This window comes from Cygnus olor, chromosome 1 (genome assembly GCF_009769625.2).
Source record: "Cygnus olor isolate bCygOlo1 chromosome 1, bCygOlo1.pri.v2, whole genome shotgun sequence".
Taxonomy (NCBI): Eukaryota; Metazoa; Chordata; class Aves; order Anseriformes; family Anatidae; genus Cygnus; species Cygnus olor.
In genome coordinates this window covers 31,130,384-31,143,880 of record NC_049169.1, presented here as the reverse complement: position 1 = coordinate 31,143,880, position 13,497 = coordinate 31,130,384, and the positions used below count along the sequence as shown (strand labels likewise).

Sequence of the window (13,497 nt, the reverse complement as noted above, 5' to 3'; positions counted from 1 at the left end):
ATTGGTAGAGATTTCATCCAGATTAGACTATAAATAGATACAAAAATCTAGAGGAAATCTCGAGTTCTCCACCCTTTTTCAAAACATGAATATACATAATTGCAATAATTTACTAGTAAATTAACACAGTGGAAACTTATAATCAAAGCTTTTTAGGAGCAACACAATACTTCAACCTAATCAGTGTTTTGTATTTTTTTTTATTATTATTATTTCAGGCTCTTTTAGTGATTTTAGTAAGCATCTAACTGCTTGTTATCCCGATTTTCTTAGAAGAGGTTGCATTTTTTTTTGCTATGATAAGTAGCTCCTCAAAAATCTTATTACTTGCTTAGTATTTAGAATTACCAACAAACTTTTGAAGTTAAATAAAATAACGATGCACATCACATATTATTTATTGTATCACCCGTTGTCATCTACTATTTTGGTCTTTGCAATTTAATTTTGTAATCAATCAAGCTTTTGAATTTTAGGTTAGACTGTGACATTAGAAGGTGAATTACATCTTATTCAAAAGTCTGTCTTCTCAACCACTATCACCAAACCCTTGATCTAATTCTGAAACCAATACTTTAGCCACTAGTGTTTCCTGCTCTTCTCTATTACCAGAAAAGTCATGACAGCCAAGCTCCTTCCCACTACACACATTTATCTCATTACAGTGCGCTGGGATTACCGTAAGTAAACTTCCAAGTCAGCCCTGCTCTTATAGCACTGCTGTGTCTATCTCTTAGAGTCAATAAGCGGCTTTAATTCCCTTCAGAAAGGCTTGTATAGAAATGCTTTATCTCCTTTTGATCACCTTTGATTCCTATAATTATACTCTTCATTTTTGCCAGATTTGTTCACAATGTAAATGCAATTTCAAATTTCTGCCTTTCAAAACCCACGCTTCTGCCCCCAGTAGTTGACCATTGGTCCAAACAGTGAGTCACCAACAAAAGTGTGCTTCTCGTATTTTCTATACCACTCTTTTTAAAGAGTATAGCTACTTTCTTCATTTCACATGAACAAAAGCCAGCTAAGAAACCCTTCAACTTGATGGCCCATAAATAAGATGATCTTCTGTCTTTTACATATTGTTAAGTAAATAAATAAATAAATGCTTCTATTCATTAATATACTTAGGCTAAATTAATAAGTGCAAATAACCAAGCAAAAAGAAGATTCTCTAGACATGTTATGAGCTGTGCCTATTGCACTTGAAAGCCATAGCACCTTATCAACACATCAAGAAAACATAAAGCCTATAAGAAGAAACAAAAATATGTTATTGCAGAAGACTGATGTAAGGTACAGAAGATACCACATACCTGAACTGCAACCTCATTGTTACAAGCTGTTTTTCATGGTAATTTTATAATTATCTATTTTTTAACATAGGAAAACATGCTGGTAGTTAATCACACTGTGGATTTAACCCTCCTGCTTCTTTTGTATTTACACATCTAAGAATCCAGACTTCAAGACTCAGTAATTTCTTCAGTTGGTTGCTTAGTAGGTACTCTTGCTTTTTGATTAAGCAATTAAGGAGCCTTATGGGACTTTGCTTGCCTGCTACCTCATCCCTTCCATTTTTATTTTTTTTCACTCTTTGTTTGGACTTTCTGTTAGTTTGTCCTCTCAAACAGCTCATGCAACTAATAAGATGTCTTATTTTTCTTATTTGCATTCACAATTCATTATAAATAAGGATTCTTTTCCCTACAAGGGTTTTACAGTGGTCACACGCCTATCTCATGTTGCAGTTAATCAATGACTGTAACGAAGGGTCATTTAGTACTGACTGCTATTACAAACATATTTTTTAGAAAGGTTAGGCATATCCTAATTTGTAACAAGATCAACAACTCAGCTTTACTATTAATTATTAATACGGCTTAGTTACTTTTCATGAGTCATTGAGCTGCAAAAAGGTTTTGTTTTGAGATACCTTCAGATAACGTAGTGTTGCTCAGCTGTACTAAAACAGTGTCCTTAATCAACATGTCAGTAACAAAGGGTCAGGCAGCCAGTCCTCCAAGTCCCTATTCACAGGTTTTGCTCTATCAGCAACTGGCTGTTCTTTCTTTTAAGGTAATAAGTAAGAAAAAGATCACTTACCACTGCCGTTCTTCACAGACATTGCTCATGCTTTTCTGAAAGTATGCTGCAAGGGCTATGTTGCTTCTAGATTGCCTGGTAGAAATTTTCAGCTAACAAAAATCAATAAACCCCTGCCAAACACAGAGTATCATGGAGAACAGCACACTGCTCTGTTCCTATACTAGCTTCCATTTGGGTCTTAAAGTCCAATTAGTTTACCCTTGAATCCAAGATAATTGAACACACCCACTGCTCTAAAACTAGCATGAAAAAGTCATCATGAATACAAATAAATATAATTTACTAAAAGTATGCACTCTTTCATATGATAAAGAGAACATTTTGGTTACTTCATCTGACAACTTTCAAGGGGCAAAATATACTAACTTCTCTAATAAAATTAAGACGATAATTGTTGTTATCCTTGCAGTTTCAATTTTAAGTTTAAAAAATAAAAGAATGGGTATGCTGATTGCTTTGAGTACTCAGAACATCATCTTGAAATTAAATCTCAAATACATTAGATCCATATCTAAGAAAAAATTCATCTGATGTTTCAGAAAATGAAATGACATTATGAAAACCTTCATAGCTCTCTTGCCATTTTCTATCTGATTTTCACATTTTCTTGAGTTTAGTAATACCTTGTAATTCATCACTAAATGAAGATATGGGAATGAATCATGTGCATTCAATAAGTTCATGGCAGATGTATTTATATTTATAAAAATTTAACAGTTTATTCACGTAATTGGTAACTTAGGACACCCTATAACATATTTCCTATTCTACAGCCAAAGACAAGCTCAGTGGGAGACTTCATCTTCAAACTGCATGTTTCCTAGCAACTCTCTTTAAATCAGAGTAGCTTTTTTTTTTTTTTTTAATTTACATCAATCACTTGCAACTGTTGAGCATGCTTAAAAACATCTCTTTCATCCTGTGAATAAACAATTCGAATCAGACTAGCAGCTGCAAACAGGAGAAAAAAGGAAAATCAATTCAATGTTTATGAGAACTTGCTACTGCATTTTGGAATAATGTGTTATTTGTGCATTTTGGCTTAAGATTACACATTTCAGAATAGCTATTGGTGAGATCCATGGTCATTTTTTACACATTTGAGCTGCCATACACCATTTTGAATGTTTTCTAAGTTTTAAAGGCTGCTTTTCAAGAATGCTTACTCATGAGGTAGACTCTGAACATTTCAGAAGATAAATGACTATTATCATACTTTTCATTACCTATAACAAAAGCATTGTTTCCATAGTTTTCAGATGAACACAGTTTTTGGGAAAGCTTATTTTATCATCTGCTAATTATCAGTTGATAATTTTAATGTATATATTCTTTATCAACCACAACATAGCCCCAGAGGCACACAGAATAAACAGAACTCTCTCTTAATGCTTCATCAGCTGGGGACATGCATTGACATGTACTGCACAGCAAGCTCACTACCCTGGGTTTCAGGAGAGCAGGCTTTGGCCTCTTCAGGAATCTGCCTGATAGAGTACCGTGAGATAAAACTTCGGAAGGAAGAGCAATCCAAGAAAACTGGTGAATATTCAAGGATCACCTCTTCCAAACTCAGGAGCAATGCACCCCAACAAAGAGGAAGTCAGGCAAAAATGCCAGGAGGCTTGCATGGATGAATGAGGAGCTCCTGGCCAAACTCAAACACAAAAAGGAGGCCTACAGAGGGTGGAAGCAAGGACAGGTAACCTGGGAGAAACACAGAGAAATTGTCCAAGCAGCCAGGGATCAGATTAGATCACCTAACATCCTAATAGAATTAAATCTGGCCAGAGACATCAAGGGCAACAAGAAAAACTTCTATAGATATGCTGGCGATTAAAGGAAGACTAGGGAAATTGTGGACCCTATCTGGAAGGAGATGGGAGACCTGGTTACCTGGGATATAGAAAAGGCTGAGGTACTCAACAACTTTTTTCCCCAGTCTTCACTGTCAAGAGTTCTAGCTGCATCACCCAGGTCGCAAAGGCAAAGGCAGGGGACTGGGAGAATGAAGAACCACCCTAGGAGATCAGGTTTGAGACCTTCTAAGGAACCTGAAGGTGAACAAGTTCATGAGACCTGTTGAAATGCATTCATGGGTCCTGAGGGAACAGGTGGATGAAGTTGCTAAGCCATTGTCCATCATATTTGAGAAATCATGGCAGTCTGGTGAAGTTCCCACTGACTGGAAGAGGGGAAACACAACCCCCATTTTTAAAAAAGGAAAAAAGGAAGACCTTGGGAACAACAGGCAAGTCAGTCTCACCTTTGTGCCTTGCAAGATCAGGGAACAGATCCTCCTGGAAACTATGCTAAGGCACATGGAAAATAAAGAGGTGATTGGTGACAGCCAACATGGCTTCACTAAAGGAAGATCATGCCTGACAAATCTGGTAGGCTTCTATGATGGCGTTACAACATTGGTGGATAAGGAAAAAACAGCTGATATCATCTACCTGGACTCATTAAAGCATTTGACACTGTCCTGCATGACATCCTTGTCTCTAAATTGAAGAGACATGGATTTGACAGATGGACCATTCGGTGGGTAAGAAATTGGCTGGATGGTTGCACTCAAAAAGTTGTGGTCAACAGCTCAGTGTCCAAGTGGAGACCAGTAATGACTGGTGTTCCTCAGGGGTCGGTATTGGGACCAGCACTGTTGAACATCTTTGTTGACAACATGGACAGTGGGATCAAGTGTACCCTCAGCAAGTTTACTGATGCCACCAAGCTGTGTGGTGTAGTCAGCATGCTGGAGGGAAGGGATGCAATCGAGAGGGACTTTGAGAAGCAGACCTGTGTGAACCTCAGGAAGTTCAACAAGGTCAAGTGCAAGGTCCTGCACCTGGGTTGGGGCAATCCCAAGTACAGATACACTCTCGGTGGAGAACGGATTGAGAGCAGCCCTGAGGAGAAGGACCCGGGGGTATTGGTTGACAAGAAGCACAACACAATCCAGCAATGTGTACTTGCAGCCCAGAAAGCCAACTGTATCCTGGGCTGCATCTAAAGAAGAGTGGCCAGCAGGTTGAGGGAGGTGGTTCTCCCCCTGTACTCTGGTCTTGTGAGACCCCACCTTGAGCACTGTAAACAGGCCTGGGGCCCCAAGCACAAGAAGGATATGGACCTATTGGAGCAAGCCCAGAGGAGGGCCATGAGGACGATGAGAGGTCTGGAGCACCTCTCCTGTGAAGACAAGCTGAGAGGTTGGGGTTGTTCAGCCTGGAGAAGAGAAGGCTCTGGGGAGACCTTATAACAGGATTCCAGTACCTAAAGGGGCCTACAAGAAGGCTGTAGAGAGACTTTTTAAAAGGGCATGCAGTGACAGGACAAGGGGGAATGGCATTAAACTGAAAGAGCATAGATTTAGATTAGATATAAGGAAGAAATTCTTCCAAGTTGCCCAGAGAAGTTGTGGATGTCCCATCTCTGGACGTGCTCAAGGCTGGGATGAATGGGATTTTGAGCAACCTGATCTAGTGGAAGGTGTCCCTACCCATGTCAGAACTGTTGGGACTAGATGATCTTTAAGGTCCCTTCCAACCCAAAACATTCTATGGTTCTATGATTAGAACAGCCTTTGGATGAATCCCACAGTCAAAACCACTATATCTGAGAAACACCATAAATCAGATCTTCACATGGTAATAAGAAAGAATACTGATGTCATTACTGCACTTAGATAAAATCTTTTTCCAAGCTCTTTGAATATTTAAAGTCTTTTTCAGAAAAAAAAAACACAAACAAACAAACAAAAAATACCTTGAATCACCTTGAGGTGAAATGGGGAGGAATTAATGTGGGAAAATAAATGCATAATGGGACAAAAGTGTATGGCTGTATGTAAAGAGTGGGCTGGTGATTATGCTTGTTTGGCCATGCCCTTCCCTGATTAGCATAGTGTGTTCTGTTTTCTTAATAAATTCCATCTCTAACTATTTTCCTGGGTGAGGGGCTTTCTATTCTGTGTGTGTGTGTGTACCAGCCTGAAGTAGGACCATGAGCCTGAGGGGCCCCACTCAAATTTACATATACAAATCATTCTGCTGGGCCTTTTTTTTCCTTAAATACAAAGGGAAAAAAAAAGTTAAATAAATAAACAAAACAAACAACAACAACAACAAAAAACACAGACAATTGAGAGCTAAAGGTCTGATCTACTAAAGTGTCTGGAATACACTTAAGTGACTTAAGTGTAAGATGAACACAGAGCAAAATCACAGGAGGCACTTATCTGTTCACAGGAGTGAAGTCTAGAAAACTGTATTTCAAAGATCTCATTCCAATTTTCACATTGTTGTGGCAAAAAATACATTTTGATATGTAGATAAATACAGATTAGGCAAGTCAGACAGAAGAAAGACATTTCTTTATAGTTATCAAAGTCATATTAGTAAGTAATTCTAATTCCAATAGGCTAATTTCAAATAATTACATATATTTTAGGTGATAATTAGTCTGTTGAATGTAACATACAAGTGTATTCTTTCACAGATGCTATTTTAGTATGGCAATATGCCAAGAACTCAACATAACCATCTCATTTAGAAGGAATTGATTGCAAAGTAATGCCATAACATCTTGCAGCAACTCTAGCTTCTTCCAAGCAACAAAAGGGAATCACTACAGACTCCATTAAACATCTACCTACAGTTCCTGCACACCTATTGTTCTAGCCTGAAAATGCCAAGTCAGCAGTATTGCTATCTGATATCTTAGGGGATGTGTTGGTACATCTACAAATCAAGAATATCCACACATTAACTTCTTTAAAGAAAATCATTTGCAAGTGCTTTAATTTATGAACTTTTACACACACATTCTTCTGTGCTTGTCTTCTTTCCACCCTGACCTCTTTCCTCCCCAGTGTGTTCACGTTTTTTTAAATACTTCAAATATTCAGTTGAACTACTTTAACAGGTGAAGCATGTAAGGTACCTTTCACATTACCTTATTTTTTTCAGAAAAAAAAAATTATCTCCCTGATGTACAGATGAAATTAGAAGAGAAGAACAGACAAAATGTTACACACAATAATCAATATCAGAAATTGAAATAGCATCATTACTTTCATTAACTTCTCTGTTCTTTTGTACTGATGGAGACACAATGACAACATACTCCAGTATGCATTATTAGTCATCTTAAAAGGCAATGTGAAAGATGCTACTATTTATAACTACCAAAAACTGCTGTGTATCACATTCTGTGGTCTACTAATGCATCTGTCAAACGAATCATTATGGCAACACATATTAGGTCATTTGGTCTTTCTGTTTCTCAAAATATTACAATAATATTACAATAATATATATATAAATATTTTATATATATAAATATTTTATATTTTTATATATATATTTAAACATACATGTGTATTATAATATGCTTTATGTCCTGAAATATTCATTAAAAAAATCTAATTTTCATGACAGTACCAACAATATGTACCAAAAAAAAAAAAAATAATGTGGGTAATACATTTTAGCTGTTTACCTGCAAAATCTGATATACATCATCAAACTCACCATGCATTTTGCAACACAGTTTTATATATCACATTTTTCTTTTTTAACACAGAGTAGCTCTAGGTCACATAGGCTATTTTTGATAGCTTCTGTGCTGATGGTATAACTGAAAACTACTTTTCTAAGATATTAAAATTTGACAGTAAGTCAGCATGGCTTGCTTTCTTAATCAAGAGATGATATCTTACATTACTGTTTCAGATTCAGTGGTTTATTTTAATGCTGCAATCTGGCTTTTCTTTTATAGCAATCACAGAAATGCATTGACAATTTTGAAGAGCTAAAATTTCATTAGTTGTGAGCTGTCACAGGATCTAACACTCAAACTTTTGCAGATCATTCTTTGGACTCTTAAGCAGAAACAAGATACTGAGGAGAGGCAGGAGCATATAGTCCCTTGTCATTCAGTAAAGCATATGGGGACTGAAGGATTTAAGCACAGGGGTACAAAGGAAATAATATGATGGCTTAAGACTCCAGAACCAGGAAATCAGGAATAATTTCTGGGTGATCATTTTGACTTGTACATTTCAAAGTTGTTCCTTTCAAAAATTAACTCCGGTCTTCTACTTTCTTAGAGTAGAAACAGAATTAACATTGGATTTAAGGACATGAAAAATAGTGAAAGCTAAATGTCTGAGATGGAACTTGGGTTAGGTATTCTGTAGGGATAAATCTTACTCAATTTTCATGGTAAGATTAAATTCAGAAGAAATGCAGAAACATTAATTCCAGGAGTCATCAGCTCCCCTAATACAGCACATAGCAAAGACCGCTTTAATACCCACCTTGACAATGAAGCATCCTTCCTGCTTTTTGCTACACTTAAGTGCATATATGCTTGGTGCTAGCAGACTACTCAGTAGTTTATAAACTGAACTCTATGGCCATTTATTGTGGATGGAAAAGAGCAAATGACAGCCCAAGCATCAGAAATGTAGTAATAAATAATGTACCTGAATTTACCTCTTTGTTGCACATTATAATTGAATAAACTCTAAATTTCTCCCATTTGACATGGGTAAAAACCCCTTTGCCTGTAACTACTGTAGCATGGCCAAGAATTGATTTATTGATATAGACAAAAAGAAAAACTCTCTTCATCTATGCTACCATATTTGTCACTCAAGATTACAGACAAAGAGATTATATAGGGTAACACTTCAAGCAAATTATATGAAGAATATACCTTGTACTTGCCTTCACATCTTATCAGAAGAGAAACTTCTATTCAGAAGACTGAATACAAAAATCAAAGTAAGCAGATTTTCTATCCTTTTTTACCATTGATCTTCCCCTGTCTTGATGTGTGTTTTGTGGTATACAGTTTGAAGAACCCAGTAACAAATGTACAAGTTTACTACTGACAAAATAATATATGGCTATAACATATAATGGGTCAGACGCTTTTCCTAAGTGTTTATATTTTTTACTGCCATTATTTTATGCTTCAGTGCACATCTAAATATTATTTGTTCTTACAGATCATTAGTGTTTTTATTAAAAATGGCCACACTTAGCGATTTGTATTTTTCCCGCAAAGAGGGTGTCTACGATAAAAACCAAATGCATTTCAATTACATGTAAAAAGAAATAGTCAGATGATAGTCTAAGTGACCAATATCAACAATTCCGAGTCTCCCTTATGTTCTGAAATAAAATGTGACTCATCGCATGTCTCATAAATTTGATTTAAACTACTTAACTAAAGCAAAAGGTAAAAACATAGCAATCCACAGTTATTAATACTAAATTAGCTAAAAGCAAAGCACTATATTTGCAAATCAAAGCTCCATACACAAGTTAGTATCATAATTAGACTTAATATAGCAAATCTGCTAAGTCTTCACATTGGCATCACATTATCAAGTAAAAAAATCTTTTAAATTCCAAGACGGGTTATGTGGAAGTGATTTATCAGAATCAATTTAATGAATTCAACTCAAATCAACTGAATTTTTATCTTGAAGATGGTTCTATAGGGTTATTTAGTGTTTAAACCATAGACTTGTTACGGTTTTTGCAGATTTCGATTCATTTTTCATTTTCTGTGTGGTATATAACCGTTCCCTCTTCCTAAATCCCAGCAGACGTGATAGATCTGAAAAGAACACACAAGTAGAAGTCTGACAGCTCTTGTTAGCATCCTACAGCAGATATTTTAAAAGCTTCCTTCAGTTCAAGGAGACACTTTAAAGAGTATCTTTGTGAGACCGTATTTTAGGGTCACTTTAACGTCAGAAACTTCCTTTCTGACATCTTTTCTTTCAGAACTTTATTGATGTTCATTCTGACAGGTCCCAAATCAAAGCTTAGGTGTCTTGAGTAGTTCCCACCTAATAAAACATAGGGAAGGCAACAGAAGAGGAAATTGCATTTCACAGGAAGTTTTGACCAGTCCAGCTTGAAAATATTTGTTATTTGGAAATAAATGCAAAATCACTCCAGTTATATTAGCAGATTAAAAAAAAAAAAAAAAAAAAAAAAAAACCACCTGGGTTAAGAAAATTAACAGTAAGAACAAAGTGCTCACAGTGTTCTACAATGCTTAAAAAACTATAGCATTCAGTACAGTAAGGAACAAATTATTAAGGCCATAAAATCGACTGGGTGCACTGTGGACAACAGCAACTCTGAAAAGCATCTAGGGGACATAGCGGAAAAGCAATTTAAGTTGGATTTCCAGGACAATGTTGTGACTAAAAGGACTGTGTATCTCTTAGGTATTAAGTGACTAAGAAGTGCAGTTATTATGTGATTTTGCTCCTTAGATAGAACTAGCGTGACTCAGAACACTGTAAATAATTACAATGCTGGACGATATTTATTAAAAAAGACTGAAAAAAAGAGAGTGGAGAGATATAAAATATACGTATATATACAAGCGTAGTGGAGAAAATGCCTTATGGCAAGCATTTTCCTTGTTCGGCCTGTTTGGCATACCAAAATGACGACTCAGGAATATCCTGACTACAGCACATAAGTATGGACTGAAAATACAGGTTACAAAAAAAGTCCTTTATTCTATTAGAGGAAAGCATAATAAAAACAGAAAGGTGAACGTTGAGTGACCTAAACTGGATGTATGAAAAAATTTTAGCAAAGAATACAGTGACATCCCCAGTTCTTGAGGTCTTCAAATAGATACTAAATTCTCTCTTGCAAGGTCCATTTTAGCAAAGCATAAAGTACTGGGCTAAGCACTGAGGCAGCTGGGCGGAATTTACTGGCCTACCTCTGAGCCCTCACAATGTTTTAAGAACTGGAGCTACAGTAAGGAGCCAGGAGATGATGTTCTGGCACAGTGCTTCCCTAGAGCGGGATGCTATGTTTTCAGACTGGCAAGCCTTGTTCCAGAAGACAGGATCTCCAGACTTTTTCAAAGGGACTGTTGACTTAAGCACTTGTCTCTTTAGCCTGTAAAAGCCAGGTTTTGAGATCTTTAACTACTCCATTTTATAGTATCATCTTTCAGTACATTCAGGAAAGGCCACTACTAGACCACAGATTAAATTGCTAGGCTCCGGTGAGGTTCAAAGTAAATCATTTTTAGTAAGAGCATTTTAATTGCTCCTAAGAAGGAAAAAACCCTCCAACCTGCTTTGTGTTTGAATACTAAAAATGATTGTGGAAACTGCAAACAAGGCTGTGACCAAGAGATAAAAATACAGAAAGAACTGACTGTAAAAAAAACTTTTTGATATAGCTGTATCAGCAAAAAAAGGTCTTGAGATGATAATATGTTATGAAATATCTTTAAAAAAAGTTCAATTCACACAGTAATAAACGAACTGCATGAAAAAAGATCTTTATAACTGGCAGCTATTCAGCATTCAATCAGCAATATTAAAAATAGGTCTCAAGGTATTATGGCTACATGTCACTGCTTCTCTCTTAAAAAACAAACTTTATGGTAAATTTTAAATTTATGCAATAGATCATATGTCAAACAGCCTATTTTGAGAAATTTTCATTTTGATAATTCAAACGTAAGAAGTAAAGATTTTCAAGATTGTCTTATAGTTCTGTAAGAAAAAAAAAATCAAGCATTTAGATGTGTTCTGTATTCCCACAGACACTAATTTATTATCAAAATTCATTTTTCCCTAAATTTCATTTATTATCAAAAATCCATAGTTTATTTAGCAGAATGACAAATGTAGACCACCCAAAACTCCAATCTTTTTCTATGTGCATGTAGGATGCACGTAACTGTGTTCGCAGTATGCTGGGTGATGATATGGATTCTGCTACAAAATGTGTAAAGTTCAAGGAGAAAAACTGGAAAAAAAAGTGAGAAAATTGAGAAAGGTGAAAATTTAAAGAAAAAGATAATGTTATAGGGAGATTTTTGTGTAGCCAGTAGGTAGGCTAGAATATATAGTCGTGTTTTGTAAACATTAGCTGAGCAGCAGAGAGTCACACAGAGAAATACATACTTCAGCTGAGGAGACAGAGTTGAAATTGCAGGGTTAAAGGGACAAATTTTGTTCCAAGCTGTGTGTTTGCAACTCCCACTACGGTCAAAAGAAATTATGCATATAACTGACAGTATAATTTGGCATTGACTAATTAATTTGGCATTAACTACAGGTATTCATTTTTGATGGTCCACACAGTTGCATTTGGTTAACAGTTCTCACTACAAGTTATGAAGTCAGAAATTATCAGATGCACTACAATGAACGTTTGAAATTTTATTTTGGGTGTTCCCTCCTTTCCTTTTTTCTAAGTATTTTACCCATTCCCACCAATGCAATTAGCACTTAAGATGCTTTAAATGCCATTGCTCTAGATGAAATGTTGCGCACCCTTCAAACGTCTATGCTTCCACTGATTCCACAAACACAAATCACTTCTCATGTCTCTTTTTACATTTTTGGCCATTTTTGTCTACATTTTAGTACATTCAGATGTATGCATGCACAATCACTCCATTTCTTGTCCAAGTTTATCTAGCACCAAGAATCAGTAGCATCCAGAACCAGCATTGTTATGCCTTTACTTGATAAACAAAAGATTTGTCTTACAGTACTTCATCATTGCTTGCAAGTATTAGCTGAATCTTTGTAAGTTAAATGCTGTATGGTATAGAACCTTTACCATAAAGCATGTTTTCTTATACTTTCATTATTCTCATGGTTTTTCTTTGAAGCCACTCAGATATTTCAAAATCTGCCTGAAAGACATTTGCAGAGTTTTCCTCACTCTTATTTAGTATTCCCTAGTTTATTATCATTGAACACCAGGCAGACCATTTTTTACACATAGTGCTAGGATACTGATAATCTCCGACACTCCCTATGTCTTTTCTAAAGTCATTCATCGCAAGGAGAAGATAAACTAACCCGCAGAAATGACTGACCTGTACAGACATCTGCCCTCAGGTGAGGAAGGAATGAAAAACACAGAAACTGCTACTTTGAATATCTCTCCATTCTGCTCTGCATTGTAGCTATTCAGTATTACGGAAGAAAATATTCATCCCTTAAATGTTTTTAAAAATCTTGTGGCATGATTTGGGTTCTGTGAAATGCAGTTAATGAACTGTGCACAATGATTTTCTGTTAGATCTTGGCCTTCCCTATTATTTAATTGGCAATTAGTTCAACATACCACATTGCATGCATTGCTGATGTTACCAGGTAACCAGGACAGAAAGTACTTCTTCTGAAAGGAGTAAAAGCAAGGGAAAAGGGTATATGAAATTCCATCACTGGAAGGAGTGTTTGAAAACCCATCACTACCAGCACTTGGCAAAGACTAAAGAAGGCTAACAGATCACAAAAACACTGTCTCAATAGGGGATATCCTGCCAAAGGTCAGACTGATGCTGCATAGAAAGAGCATAATGAAA

General features: G+C 36.1%; 1 protein-coding gene across 5 annotated transcripts in view; it reads right to left on the bottom strand.

The window, feature by feature from the left end:
* Positions 1–13,497, bottom strand: part of CNTN1 (contactin 1) — a 250,764-nt gene that overhangs the window by 100,204 nt on the left and 137,063 nt on the right. The window lies entirely within an intron of this gene.